Genomic DNA, 15,267 nt, shown 5'->3' with positions numbered 1-15,267 from the left:
TATGTATGCTGCTCACTTCTCTTGTAATCCTAGGGCACATGTATCTTAGTTCTTCCTCCGTGTATGATTCTAATCTGTTCAAACCCATTGTTCCCTCAACCAATTCATCTGCCTCCATACCCAACCTTATTTTATTCAAGTATTCTTCTCCCTTCCCGCTAGATACACTCTGTGGGGAGTTCAGGCTGTTAAACCATTGTGTTAGCTGTTGCGCGTTCAGTCCCATCAATGTAGCAGTTACGTCAACTGCCATTGACGGTTTCTGTAATGTTTCAGTCTGTGATGTTAACGGTACTAATAGTGGTGGATGTGACCTTACCACGGTTGACGGAGCACAAATTGGAATTGGACTAAATTCCGACAAGGACCCAGATCCATTTGGCAGTGCCGCTATCGGAGTTGTCTCTAGAGTGGTTTCTATGCATCTTCTCCCTGTCCCATTCTGTATCATTAACCCTTGGTCGCTGGTGCTTGAATTTGCCTGTATGTACAGTGGCACTGGTGGACCTACAGTGATAGGTAGAGATATCGCATCTGGATTCTGTCTGTTCCCCGAATTCTGTGGCATATTAATCCCCACATTGTGGTTCATCATTGCTGGCATACCTAACTGGCTTTCTACTACTCGCACTTCTTGTGTTTGCTGTGGGGGCATCGAGAACTGTGTTGATTCAGCTTGAATCAATGTCGGTCTTTGATAGTTTTGTCCTCCCTGCGCCATTGAATCGGAAGTCATTCCCACATTATGCTCATCACAACAATGCCTTTGAACCTGTGGCTGATAGTTATCAGCAGGTTTCAATGTTGGCACGTCTGGGTACATCCTCTGAACCCGTGGTATCCGTGGTGAGAAAGGCATGTCGGAACTGCTCGACCTCTGAGATCTTCTCAAATTTGGCGTCACATTACCCTGTATTGGTTCTGGAGGGGCAGTACTAATGCTTGAGCCTTTTTCGCTTTCCACAATTGGTGGTGGGCGATCATTCAGTAATTGTATAATGAACTCCTCGTCATATGACTCGTCTCCCCTTTTCGAGTTTCTATTGCTCTCTCCCTCCCTGGACTGACTCCTGTTTGTCTTACAGGTGGCTTTCCTTCCTTCCGTCTCCTCTTCCTCGGCAATCGCTGGAAACAATTTAATTCCCTGCAATACGTCTGATCTCCAAACCTTTTGTGTGCTGTCCCATCTAGCATCCGCTAGGGTCTTTTCTACTTTCCTTATTCTTGTCTCAAATTTCTTTTGTTGTTGATTTCCAGCTATTAGCTCCCAAATTGCCAATGCCTCAAACTGTGCTGGCCTTGGGGGTACTTTCATGTCGTATAGCGCAAACCTCAGATTTTCTAAAACCCTTAGGTTAAACGACCCGTGGATAGGGAACGCTACACTTCCATGTTTTTCTGTTAATTTGCACCATTGTTTTAGCCAAAGACACGGCGCTACACCCTTTTCTTCAATGACGATGTAAGCTGGTGTACCCTCAGGCGGTGTTTCTTCTCCTACATTGGCTTTAATATAAACATCTCCCCTCATGGCACTCTTGAATGCTTTGAAAAATTTCATCTTTCCGTCTTTTGTTTTTCTAAAAATATGTAATCAATAAGTGACTTTAATTCCCGGAATACTCTTCGCTTGCCTTTCCCCTCCCAATTGCGCTTCACGGACTGCGTCCAATCCGTGCGCGACCCTTCTCACCAACCGACCTATCCCAGCGCGGCTCCTAGTGACGTCACACTCACACACTGCGGCTGACAAAGTCCTGCGGGTTGTCCTCTTTTCATTCGGCTTCACTCATAAACTAATTTCTGCAATATAACGCGAGCACTTAACCAAAAGAATAAAACAGATCTGTCGGTTTACTACAGGAAAGGTAATACAATCGCTTCAGAAACCTTAGGGATTTTTCACTAGCCTCGGCAGTTATTCCATCTTTCTCGGTTTCCCACTTTCGCAAGCAAAATTTGACCCGCAAACTTTACTCTCAACTGATCAATGAACTATTCTAGTGCACTTTAGAATTCGTCAAATCTCAAAGTCGAAGTTTTCTTTTACTCTGCAACATTCATACCGACTTGTTGACCACGCCTGATCAACCTATTAAACCGACCAGATCACAACATCAAACAAGTGTCACATACACTTTTCAACATACTCCGGAGTCTCTTGACCTCGCAGGGCCCGTCTCAACATCAACAACCACGTGGACAATTTTTCTGCTCAAAGCGCTACACACACATGAAGTTCGACGACTTCCCTACTCTCACACCTTTGGAGGAACACTCCTCTAATATCTTTTAACTCCTTAAATCCTCACAGACTTCTCAATTAATCTGCGGCGATAAGCTGTGCAAGCGCGAAACCCTAACTTCACTCATACCGTCACTAGAAATGCTGAGACCATTCTCATACCTTCATGTTCCTCATTCGCAAGCTCCGAGATCCCGGGAAAGTCATTGGGGACTTAGGGCATCATCATCTCTCCGACTTGTTTTATCAAAGAAAATTCTAACCTGACTCTGTCTATTGTTCGGATGGGGTCCCAAAGGGCTAAACCATCAATCTCTGCTACCATCTACTGATAACGCGTCCAGCCCTGATAAATTACCTGTACCTGGACACGTTGGAGGTCGGTGAATCTTTTAACCGAGTCGGGCTCTCCTCATCCTCAATAGTCAAGTCACTCAAATCAATAATCAATAACTGTTGCAATCGGTAGTCAGTACTCAATTAATAGATCAATGCAACACATCAGAAATTAATAACAGTTGGTATTTCGGCGCGCCATGACCTTTCAGTCATGAATAACCACACCAGTTTATTAAAAGTTAGTGAATTTATTTCCCTATATTAACAAAGCTAGCACAATATATATATGTCTCAAAACCAATTGATATATGTATATAAACATTACTAGCTGTCCATAACGGCGGAAGAAACGCAATCTACGCAAAATCTGAATAATGATACACTCTGTTATAGCAATGCAAATCACCAATGTGACTAACTGTATTTGACTAATTGCATACATTCGGTCAGCATAACAAGATTTCAATTCTTCATGATACATTGAATGAATACCTCGACTAACCTCTAATTACCATTGGCATGTGGGACTTCATGCAAAACGAATTTAGTCAACACAAATTTGGAAAACTTCTAGCTAGGATCCTATCAAAATAGCAGTTGGTACCTAAAAGGAAAAACACAATGCATAATACATTTATCCTTTCATATTTACCAAACACAATCAGCATTCAAGAAAAGTCTTCGTCCTTCAGGTACCGGTTGATCAGCATGGGGCAAATTTCAAAGGGGCAAAGTTAAGGGCAAGTTTCCTTGCAGCGGCAAGGAGAATAGGGCAAAGTTACTGCATGGGCAAGACGGGGGCAAATCAAAGTTAAAGTCTCTAGGGTGAGAATTGTCAAAGTCTCTTTCTCTCAGATAGAGAAAAGGGCATCAGGGTATCGTCCAAAATGGAGTCTGGCATCAGGCTTCAAACTGGCATCGAGGAAAATGGCTGGCTTCTCTTTGTCCGGTGGGTTTAAGTAAGAAACATTCCAAATTCTGTAGGGTCTTCCATTGGAGGGTTCATAGGTTGGCTTCAAATTGTCCAATCAAAATTGTCTTTTATTAGCGCCCATTTATGCATACACTGTCCTTGGCGCCTTGGAACACGAATTGTATCATGGTTTGCCAATTATTTTACTATCTGTACCTCCATTGTCCGCACCTGCAGAGACTGACCTTGTATCAAAGGGGATGTAACCGGCCTAGCACGAAACCTTGGAGATAAGTGCACCAGCCAGTTTCTACTGGAAAAATACAACTTCAAGCAAGAATATTTGTTTCATTAGTTCAAGAAAAAAAAGAATCACGCAGTTAGAATTTGAAACCAGGCAACTAGGCCAAAGCCTGTACTAAATTTAAGCTAAGCAAAACAGTTTTCAAACAAGAAATCATGGCATACATTTGCGATTATGACGGATTAGTACAATTTTAATACTTCATGATTAATAAAGCTCGTTTATAATGATGGCGAACTACCCCGAGGGCACAATTTCCCTCGTACATTATTTTGTTAATTTAAAATCACACTTCAATATATATGTCGGTTACACGGTGTACATGAATATATGTCAAACCTTCTTTTCTGCGTCATCAAGTCCAAGAGTCAGAACACCGACTTCTGCTACCATCAGTATATCTTCAAATGTGGCAAGCCCTGAATATGTCCTGGGCCCAGGATGTGCTATAAAGAAAGAGGACAGAAAACTGATTTCCTATAGGTGAAATTTGGAACTATGTGTGGAGTTCCTGGATACTCTCTTAGAAATGAAGAAACTAAACAATAAAAGAGTGGCAGCGAGCACAGGAGGATAAAATGCACTCCTTAGAGAGAAAACCATTACAACAACCGTACTTGCACAGCTTTTCAATTATGAATGTTGTAATGAGGGCTCTGTGACATGGACCCTGAGGACCAGTCCTGATTCCTTTAATACTGGAAGTGAACAGCGGTACCCGCCAGGGACAAGACTAGGGGAGGCTTACGGCCGGTCAGTCCAGAATCCCGGCTGTTGCCTTGTGCTCCTGGTCACACACGAGGAGGAAGAAGAATTAAGATAATTAACTTCTTGCATCTAAAATGCACAAGCACTCTACCGTTTGGCTTAGCAACATGATGCACAAAGCCAGAGTGCAAGCTGGCAGTGCAGCTCAGCGCACTTACTTGTCCTAGGCGATTCTCTGTACTTTTTGTCCGTTTTAGTTGAACTGGACAGTCACGGTAGCCACATCACGTCTGGCTGAGGTAGGGGCCGACTTAGAGTCATACTGCCTATAATGAATTTCCATACCACATAATTTCCAGTGCTAAAAGCGTCACTTTGTAATGGTGTACTCTAAGAGGAAGCAGTAGAGGAAATGTGGAGAGCTGCAATGCATCCGTAGTTGGATTACAGTAACAGTTACAAACTAGCAGCGTAAATCAATTTAGTACATTCATCATATCAGTACTGAGGACAAGACATAGGGCCTACCCTCTGCCCAGTATCTGCTGCTATGGCTGGAGTTTCTACCCTGCCCGTTATGGTGGTGGACGGACTGCGCACAGAGGCCTGTGGTCAGAGAGGCAAAGAGACGAAGGACATAGCTGAAAACTGTACCATGCCACCCTCCGCCCACTGTGCACGGCTGTAAGAGGGCTCTAAGGGAGTGGCTTAGTCAGTGCTTAATTTGTGCTTCTTGTTTCCGGTGCTGGGCACAGGCACTTACTTTTTAGGGCCGGGGCTTATTCTCCTGCCTCAAACATTTGGTGCGAGCTAAAGACACATATGGGAAAGATGGAGGGAGGAAAAAACGAAAAAGCGTCACAAAGGGAGAAAGTTGCAAGAGTGAGCTGAAGGGACAGGGAGTGGCTTTATATGGATTAAAGAGGCCCGAGAAGGCTTCAGGATTACACCACCTCAGTATTCTGTGTTCACACATTTAATTGCAGCAGCTGCATGTTTAAGAGGAGGCCTTTGCGCACCAGCACCTTTTTATTTACAAATTAAGCACTGTGCTTAGTATGTTGTGCATCAGCGCAGGCATTGCTTTGAGAATTCTTGTACAGGGGTATCGAGAACAGGAATGTAACATTTGGCCTCACCCCTCCACCAAGAGCCTGCTGTGCTTACCTAAAGACTGGACACAACAGTGCTCCTGACCTTCATGTGATGTCATTGATGACATCATGAATTACATTCCCAGTGATCACACTGATGATATAGCGATGAGCCATCAAGATATCTAGCCACGTGGGGTTTAACTGCCATTCGTTAAGCTGAGAATCTAAATTAATTATTATTTAGTGAGTGAACATGTGACTGAGAGTATCCAATCTCTGTCTGCCCCACGCACAGTGACATTCAACCAGAATGGGAGAGGATGTGACCAGGTTCAAGTCTCGGCGTTGATTCAACATCCTGCGGTTCTTGGCAAATCTTTTAATCTCTCTGTGCCTACAAATGTCCTTGTGTAATGTAACTGGTTCTCATGTAAAGCACTCCATACCTTCGTGTCAACTTTGCGCTCAATAAAACTTAAAAACAAAATGTTATTCAGAAATACGATGACAAACGCCTTCATTCTCAAACATGAGCGCAATATATTCTCAAGTTAGGGCTCTTACAACACCTACCTCCTTTCAGCAATGTGCCAAAGTAATATCTGAAAACTGAAATGGCTATTAACCACTGGTCACCAAGCCTAGACCCACACACTATCTGGACAGTGGAGACGACACGAAACATAGGTGGCCATTACAACCCTGGCGGACGGTGTTAAAGCTGCGGTAATACCGCAAACAGGCCGGCAGACAAAAAAAGGGAATTATGACCATGGCGGAAACCGCCAACATAGACAGCCACTTTAACACTCCGACCGCCACGGCGGTACAGACAAGCAGCGCGGCGGTCACCGCCAACAGACAGGCGGAAGACAATGTACTGCCCACAGTATCACAAGCCGCCAATCCGGCACCTTTTCCGGGGCGGATTCATCGTGGATAAAAACACGGCAGAAACAGCTTTTGCAATGGTAAAACGCTCACCTGAACACACTCCACGAGGAAGGGGGCTACCATGGAGCCCGAACTACAAATACTCCCTGCGCTTGTCTTCCTGCTCATCTACGATCACCAGCAATGTAGGCGCCGAAGACAACAGTGAGTACTGCACCTACAACATAGGGGAGGCAAAAGTCAGGGGGACACACACGCAACACCCCCACCCCCAACCTGACCCTCACACACTACAACACACACACCAATGCAGTTCCAAACAGCACAGTAACAACCCACAACCCCCCTGGAAGAATGCAAAGACAAAAGGACATCAGTTCAAACATTGTAATGTATCAAAATACAGTAACCAAATATATACTGATATATATACACTTTCCAAATATATACATCACGATTAGTAGTGCAGGTATGCACATTTCAATGTCCGTGGACCACTGGGCCCAAAATGCATGGGCGAGGCCCACACTAGATACCTGTCCACAAACGGAGAGAACACTGTAGGGGCATCAGATAGAAATACAACAGGCACCTCAGGGGGAAGGGGGGGCACCTCAGCCGGATTACAGCACCACGCCAGATCCACGGCGGGGCTCCATGCCCATTGATGTATCCTGGGGAGTGCAAAGCCACAGTCTCTCAAGTCTCTACAGTGGGTGGGTTGCCCATTGTACCATCCTGGGGAGTGAAAAGCCACAGTCTCTCAAGTCTCTACAGTGGGTGGTTTGCCCACTGTACCATCCTGGAGAGTGCAAAGCCACAGTCTCTCAAGTCTCACAAGTGGGTGGTTTGCCCACTGTACCATCCTGGAGAGTGCAAAGCCACAGTCTCTCAAGTCTCTACAGTGGGTGGTTTTCCCACTGTACCATCCTGGGGAGTGCAAAGCCTCTGTCTCTCAAGTCTCACAAGTGGGTGGTTTGCCCACTGTACCATCCTGGGGAGTGCAAAGCCACAGTCTCTCAAGTCTCACAAGTGGGTGGTTTGCCCACTGTACCATCCTGGGGAGTGCAAAGCCACAGTCACTCAAGTGGATAACATTCTCCACTGGTTCTGGAGGGGGACTGGTGCCCAGAGTGCTTCATCCTGTGAAGAACAGACAGAGTGGATGCATGTCTCCACTGGTTCTGGTGGGGGACTGTGCCGTCACTGTCCCAGCTGCACATGGGCTAACGATGCTTGATTTGGTGGTGCTTTGCCCTGTTCAGCGGTGCTTTGCCATGGCGGTGCTTTGCCCTGTTCAGCGGTCTTCACCATGTCGGTCTTTGGCCTGTTCAGCGGTGCTTTGCCATGGCGGTGCTTTGCCCTGTTCAGCGGTCTTCACCATGTCGGTCTTTGGCATATTCAGCGGTGCTTTGCCATGGCAGTGCTTTGCCCTGTTCAGCGGTCTTCACCATGTCGGTCTTTGGCCTGTTCAGCGGTGCTTTGCCATGGCGGTGCTTTGCCCTGTTCAGCGGTCTTCACCATGTCGGTCTTTGGCCTGTTCAGCGGTGTTTTGCCATGGCGGTGCTTTGCCCTGTTCAGCGGTCATCACCATGTCGGTCTTTGGCCTGTTCAGCGGTGCTTTGCCATGGCAGTGCTTTGCCCTGTTCAGCGGTCTTCACCATGTCGGTCTTTGGCCTGTTCAGCGGTGCTTTGCTATGGCGGTGCTTTGCCCTGTTCAGTGGTGTTCACCATGTCGGTCTTTGGCCTCTTCACTGGTGCTTGCCTTTGCTGTCTCTGACCTGTGCAGCGGTGTGTGGCATTACGGTCCCTCAGTGCCCAGCAGGGCTGTGGCTGCCAGGGCCCTCCAGGTCACTGACGCTGGCGGTGGTCTCCTGACCAGTAATAATACTGGTGCCCTCCAGGGCACTGACTCTGGCGGTGGTCTCCAGACCAGTGATGATACTGGTGCCCTCCTGGGCACTGACTCTGGCGGTGGTCTCCGGACCAGTGACGATACTGGTGCCCTCCAGGGCACTGACTCTGGCGGTGGTCTCCGGACCAGTGACGATACTGGTGCCCTCCTGGGCACTGACTCTGGCGGTGGTTTCTGGACCATTGATGATACTGGTGCCCTCCTGGGCACTGACTCTGGCGGTGGTTTCCGGACCAGTGACGATACTGCTGGCGGTGGCGTCCCGGCCGGCGGGGAGGATGGCGGCCTTCTCCGCCGTGCTGCTCTTCCCAGATTTTGGAGACTTCTTCTGCCCCTTCACCACCTTGGGAGGAGTCACAGCAGACTCGGCACTCCCCCCCCGGGACCCTTGTGAGCTGTTTTGCCGGCAGGAGTCTTCACCCTCTCCCGTCGGCCACTTTCCAACTTAAGGTGCTTTACAGGGGGTGGACTGGCAGTGCTTTCGCTCAGTGTCCCACTGGCTGCCCTGGTGGATGGTGCACTCCACACACCTTTAACACGCACTACTGGTACCGGACTTTTTTTGGCTGAGGTGCTACTACGGGACCTATGAATTGGAGGGTGGGGGTGGTGGGAAAGAGGTCAACGTCGCTGAGGAAGAGTTTCTGACGAACACTGGGATGGGTAGCTGGAGGCGGTCTGGGAGTGGATGAAGAGGAGGTGGTTGTAGGTGGTGTAACTTTAGGTGATTTGGGTGCAGGTGCAGGTATGGAGGCTGTCGTGAGGTGGATGGATGTTGGGTGTGTGGGTGCCCACGTTTGTGTGCTTTGGGAGGGGGCGTCACAGACACACAGGGAGTGGACACAGGGGACGTGTAAATGGTAGTAGGGGTGGTGAGTGCAGGTGAGCGGGGTGTGGTGCTGGGTGTTCTGGTGCGAGTCCTAGTGCCTGTAGATGTAGTGAATGCAGGTGAGAGTGTAGACGACACTGGGAGGGAGGAGGGAGACGACGAGGAAGGGGACACAGTGGAGGCAGTGGATGTTGCTGTGTCTGTATGTGGGTGATGCTTGTGTGAGTGCCTGTGGGTTGTGTGGTGCTTATGTTTGCCTGAGCTACTTTTGTCTGTTTGGGTATGTGCATGCTTGTCTGATGGTGTGCTTGGGATAGGCTGGGGTACAGGGGATTGGGTCTGGGTGGAAGAAGTTGGAGGGGGGAGGCTAGACACAGGGACAATGGCTGCCATCAGTGCTGAGGCCAGAGATTGCAGGGTTCGATGAAGGGCAGTCTGACCAGAATGAATGCCCTCCAGGAATGCATTACTGTGTTGCAACTCCCTTTCTACACCCTGGATGGCATTCACAATGGTAGACTGCCCAACAGTGAGTGACCTGAGGAGGTCAATGGCCTCCTCACTGAGGGCAGCAGGGTTGACTGGGGCAGGGCCTGAGGTGCCTGTGGCGAAGGTGATGCCCACCCTCCTGGGTGAGCGGGCACGGAGCGAAGGCTGAGGGGCTGCTGGAAGGGCGGTGCTGGTAGGGGGGTGGCGGCTGTACCTGTAGAAGTGGGGGGCACAGATGGTGCCGCCACCACAAGGGAGCTCCCATCGGCGGACGAGTCTGTGTCGCTGTTTGGTGATCGGGTGACCGGCATGAAGCTCCCCTCGCCCTCCGTCCCACTGGTGTATTCAGAGTCTGTGGTGTGGCCCTCCATGGCCATATTGGATGCAGCTCCCTCATGCTCCGGTGCCACTGTACCTCCGCCTGATGATGCTGATGCACAAAAGAACAGGGAGAGCACAAAAAGGGGGTGGGGGGACGACAGAAGAAAGACAGGTTGAGTGCATGGCTTACCGCTACCGTTGGCGGACAATACAGATACAGCAGCCCCCTGCACTACGCCGTGCTCTTGGCCTCTACAGATGCACTTCCTGGGATCTGGCCTACATGGCTATGGTGGACATCTGCACACATAAATGACACAGGGGCATGTATACCTGTACTTGGCACTCTACAGAGGTGGGGTGGAGTGCCACATGGCATGCACTACGGAGGGGCCTAGCCTACGTAACTCGCCCTGGCCTAGGGAAACCCACAGCCCTCCTCCCCGACCCAGACCCCTCCACTGTGCGGAAAGTCCGCACAATGAGAGTGTACTCACCCCCTTGTGTCTGCTGTGATGCCCTCAAGCGCCCATCCAACTCAGGGTAGGCCACCGCCAGGATCCGGAACATCAGGGGGGTCATGGTGCGACGGGCACCCCTCCCACGTTGGGAGGCCATCCCCAGCTGAGCCTCCGCCGTCTTCATGCTCCAGCGGCGAATGTCCCCCCATCTTTTACGGCAGTGGGTGCCCCCGTCTCTGGTGAACCCCCAGGGTCCGGACGTCCTTGGCGATGGCATGCCAAATGTCCTTCTTCTGGTGGGCGCTGACCTACATGACATGTACAGGGGAAGAAGAGAAGTCATTAACAAGTGCACTGTCAAAGTGAGTGGCCCCCATCCCTACCCTTGCCATGTGACACATGCATTCACAGTCCTTCATGGTCGCTGAACTCTGCCCCCTTGCTACTGACATTCAGCCCTCTCCAACCAGAATAGCCCATACAACGTGCTCCCTGTGTACTTACCTATTGGTCTGGAGGACCGTAGAGTAGCGTGTACTGGGGGAGGAACCCGTCGACTAGCTTCTCCAACTCCTGAGCCTTGAAGGCAGGGGCCCTTTCCCCAGACGCAACAGCCATTGTCTCTTCCAGACCGAGGTCGAAGATCAGGTATCGAGTGATTGAACAGATAGAAAATGGTGGTCACGTCCGCGGCGGTGCGTATCATCACCGCCGGCGCACTTCATCATTGGCTCCCGGGACCCAAAAGGTCCAATGTTAACCAATGCAGCATTGCGCCGCGGTCTACGACCGCCTACCGCGACGGTGTACAACGCCAGTGCAGATATCTCACACCCCATTGTCCCACTTTAGAGGTCAGGCAGCCGCCATTTCAGGGGCCCACATGGCTTCATTTACTACTGCGTCACACATACCTAGGCCTACACTCAACACACATACAGGAAGAGTTTTGTATTTGGTGTCGTGTTCTGTGTAGCTGTCGGTACATACCTGGGACTTTGTTGACTCTGTGGTCGCTGTTGTCCTTCTTAGGCACCGTCATCTGGGACATTTGAGGAGATGGCGGAATCCTCCGGTGTACCAACCGCTGGTGGACCTGTTTACAGTGGAGGAGCGACATTTGAAAATAACCTACAGGTTTGACCGTGCCACAATCCAGGAACTGTGTACCCAGTTGGAGCCAGACCTGATCTCACCAATCCGCCATCCCACAGGAATACCCCCTGATGTGCAGGTGCTATCAGTGCTCCATTTCCTTGCAAGTGGATCATTTCAAACAACAGTGGCCATGGCATCAGGGATGTCCCAGCCTATGTTTTCCAACGTGCTATCCAGAGTGTTGTCTGCCCTGCTGAAACACGTAAGGAGCTACATCGTTTTCCCTCAGGTGGAGGATTTGGCTACAGTGAAGGGTGACTTCTATGCCCTGGGACATATCCCCAACATCATAGGTGCTATTGATGGCACCCATGTAGCTCTGGTCCCCCCACGCAGGAGTGAACAGGTGTACAGGAACCGGAAGAGTTATCATTCCATGAATGTACAGATGGTATGTTTGGCAGACCAGTACATCTCCCAGGTGAATGCTATGTTCCCTGGCTCAGTGCATGACGCCTACATCCTGCGGAATAGCAGCATCCCGTATGATGATGATGGGTCAACTCCAGAGGCACCGGGTGTGGCTATTAGGTGACTCTGGTTACCCCAACATGTCATGGCTACTGACCCCAGAGAGGAATCCCAGGACCAGGGCAGAGGAACGCTACAATGAGGCCCATGGGCGGACTAGGAGGGTGATCGAACGCACCTTCGGCCTCCTGAAGGCCAGGTTCAGGTGCCTCCATATGACAGGTGGTTCCCTATTCTACTCACCAAGGAAGGTGTGCCAGATCATCATCGCCTGCTCGATGCTTCACAATCTTGCTTTGCGACCCCAGGTGCCTTTTCTGCAGGAGGATGGTCCAGATGACGGTGTTGTGGCATTTGTGGAGCCTGTTGAGCCTGTGGACAGTGATGAGGAGGAAGCTGAGGAAGAAGACATAGACAACAGGGAGTCAGTCAGACAGCAATATTTCCAGTGACACACAGGTGACAACAATTTTTTTACTATCACATTCACTTTCACACTTCTACCTCTATCCTGTCTGTCAATTAGTAGCAGTATTTGGTAACTGAGTTGTACATTTCCATTACAGTTTCACAGGTGTGGTTATCAGCGTGTGTCATCTGCTTGCATCCTTCATGGACTTGTGATGTGTGACAAAGGTATGTTGGCAATACATTGTAAAACGCATTTTTTCACTGTCATTGCTAATACACATTTTCAAAATCACAGACTGACTCCAGATTGTTTTGTGGCTCAAGGGTGTTTATTGAAGTGCTAATTATTGGAGGGGGTGGCAAAATGGTGATGGTGGAGTAATGTCCATGGCAGAGTCCAGTCTATTAGTCTCACAGGTGCACTGCCCATATGGGCATAGGAAGTGGAGCTGGGGCAGTTCCAATCTGGACAGGGTAACAAAGTGGGACAGTGGGAGGACAATCAGGGAGGTCTAATTTCCTGGCGGGGGTCTTGCCATCTTGCTCTGTCCTGTTCCTGGATCTCAGGGACCGCTTGCGGGGTGGTTCTCCGTCTGCAGGGGGTGGGGTGCTGGTGTGGTGGGCCTGTGACGGGGCGTCCTGTCCACTAGCGCCGGCGGAGGTGGTGGGCAGTTCATCGTCCATGCTAGTGTCAGGGGCCCCTTGGAGTGCCACGGTGTCCATCATGGTCTTTTGTATGTCCTTCAGCACCCCTACGATGGTGCCCAGGGCAGAGCTGATGGTTCTAAGCTCCTCCCTGAACCCCAAATACTGTTCGTCCTGCAGGCGCTGGGTCTCCTGAAACTTGGCCAGGACCGTCGCCATCGTCTCCTGGGAGTGGTGGTATGCTCCCATGATGGAGGAGAGGGCCTTGTGGAGAGTGGGTTCCCTTGGCCTGTCCGCCCCCTGTCGCACAGCAGCCCTCCCAGTTCCCCTGTGTTCCTGTGCCTCCGTCCCCTGGACCGTGTGCCCACTACCACTGCCCCCTGGTCCCTGTTGTTGTTGGGGTGGTGGGTTACCGTGGGTTCCCTGTAGTGGTGGACACACCGCTGATTGACGTGTCCTGGGGACGGAGGTATGGACCCGCTGGGTGGGTGCTGTGCTGGTGTTACCAGAGGGTGGAAGGTCAGTGTTGGGCTGTGCCTGTGCAAGGGGAACTGACTGTCCCGAGGCCCACGATGGTCCGGGCTGGTCATCTTGATCCAGTTGGCCAGAGCTGCTGTCATCACTGTGGGCCTCTTCTGTGGGTGGAGTGGAGATGTCTGAACCCTCCTGTGTGGTGACGTTACATAGTGGTCCTGCAGGGGTATAACAGCATGATTATTGCATGTGTGTGTGTCATGGTGTGCAATGGGTGGGTGTGCGTGTACCCCAGTGCAAGCATTCCTGTGTGGAGGCTTGTATGATGATGGTTGGTGGGTTGTTTTGGGTATGTGCAGTGAGCATGCTTTAGTGCTGGGTGTCCATGCTTAGTTGTGTCATGCAGGGCTTGGTGTTGGGATGGGTGGTTTGTGTTATGAGTACATTAGTGAAGAGTTGGAGTGATAGGGGAGGGGGTGAGGGTGGGGGTGTGTGATAGCATGCAGGTAGCGTGGGGGATATGATAGTTAAGATTTGACTTACCGGTGTCTATTCCTCCACCGACTCCTCCGAGGCCCTCAGGATGCATGATGGTCAAGACCTGCTCCTCCCATGTTGTTAGTTGTGGGGGAGGAGGTGGGGGTCCGCCGCCAGTCCGCTGAATCGCAATGTTGTACCTGGATATCAAGGAACGCACCTTCCCCCGTAGGTCGTTCCACCTCTTCCGGATGTCCTCCCTATTTCTTGGATGCTGTCCCACAGCGTTGACCCTGTCGACGATTCTTCACCATAGCTCCATCTTCCTGGCTATGGAGGTGTGCTGCACCTGTGCTCCAAATAGCTGTGGCTCTACCCTTAGGATTTCCTCCACCATAACCCTGAGCTCCTCCTCGGAAAACCTGGGGTGTCTTAGGCGTGACATGGGGTGGTGTAGGTGATGTGTGGGGTGGTGTATGTGTTGATGACTTTGGTGATGTGTGGTGGTGTGGGGTGTTTTGAGCGTGGATGTTGTATGGGTGATGGTGTTGTGTGCCTCTGTGTGGTGGGGTTGTCTATTGCTGTTGTCTCTCTCTGGCCTTCTTTCAGATTTTTTGGTCGTAGGGGTTTGTGGGTGATGTGGGTGCGTGTTTTATATAGTATTGATTGTGTGGGAGTGGTGTGTGTATGTGTATCAGGTGTGCGTATTTTGAATTGTCCAATGTGGCGGTGTTTTGGAGATGTGTGTGTATTTTGAGCGCGGCAGTGTGTACCGCCAATGGAATACCGTGTTTGAAAGACTGCAGCGTGGATTCGTGGGTCGTGATAGCATGGGCGTGTTTCTGTTGGCGTAACGGTGGAGGAATTGTTTTCGCCAGTTTATCACTGATCTTTGGTGTGGCGGAGTGATGTGGGTGTCTGAATTTCGTCGGGTTCCGAGATGTGTGTCATAATAGCTGTGGCGGAATTCCGCGGCCGCAGCGGTGTATTGGCGGTCTTCTGCACGACGGTAAGCGGCTTTTACCGCCAATGTTGTAATGACCCCCATAATCTGCTATTCTCCTCTCTTCACAACCTCACATAGGGAAGTGCGACTCTGCAAGGAACAGAAGTATG

Source organism: Pleurodeles waltl, chromosome 11 (assembly GCF_031143425.1).
Source record: "Pleurodeles waltl isolate 20211129_DDA chromosome 11, aPleWal1.hap1.20221129, whole genome shotgun sequence".
NCBI classification, from domain to species: domain Eukaryota; kingdom Metazoa; phylum Chordata; class Amphibia; order Caudata; family Salamandridae; genus Pleurodeles; species Pleurodeles waltl.
The sequence above is the reverse complement of the archived record's forward strand: the minus strand, read 5'-3'. Positions refer to the sequence as shown.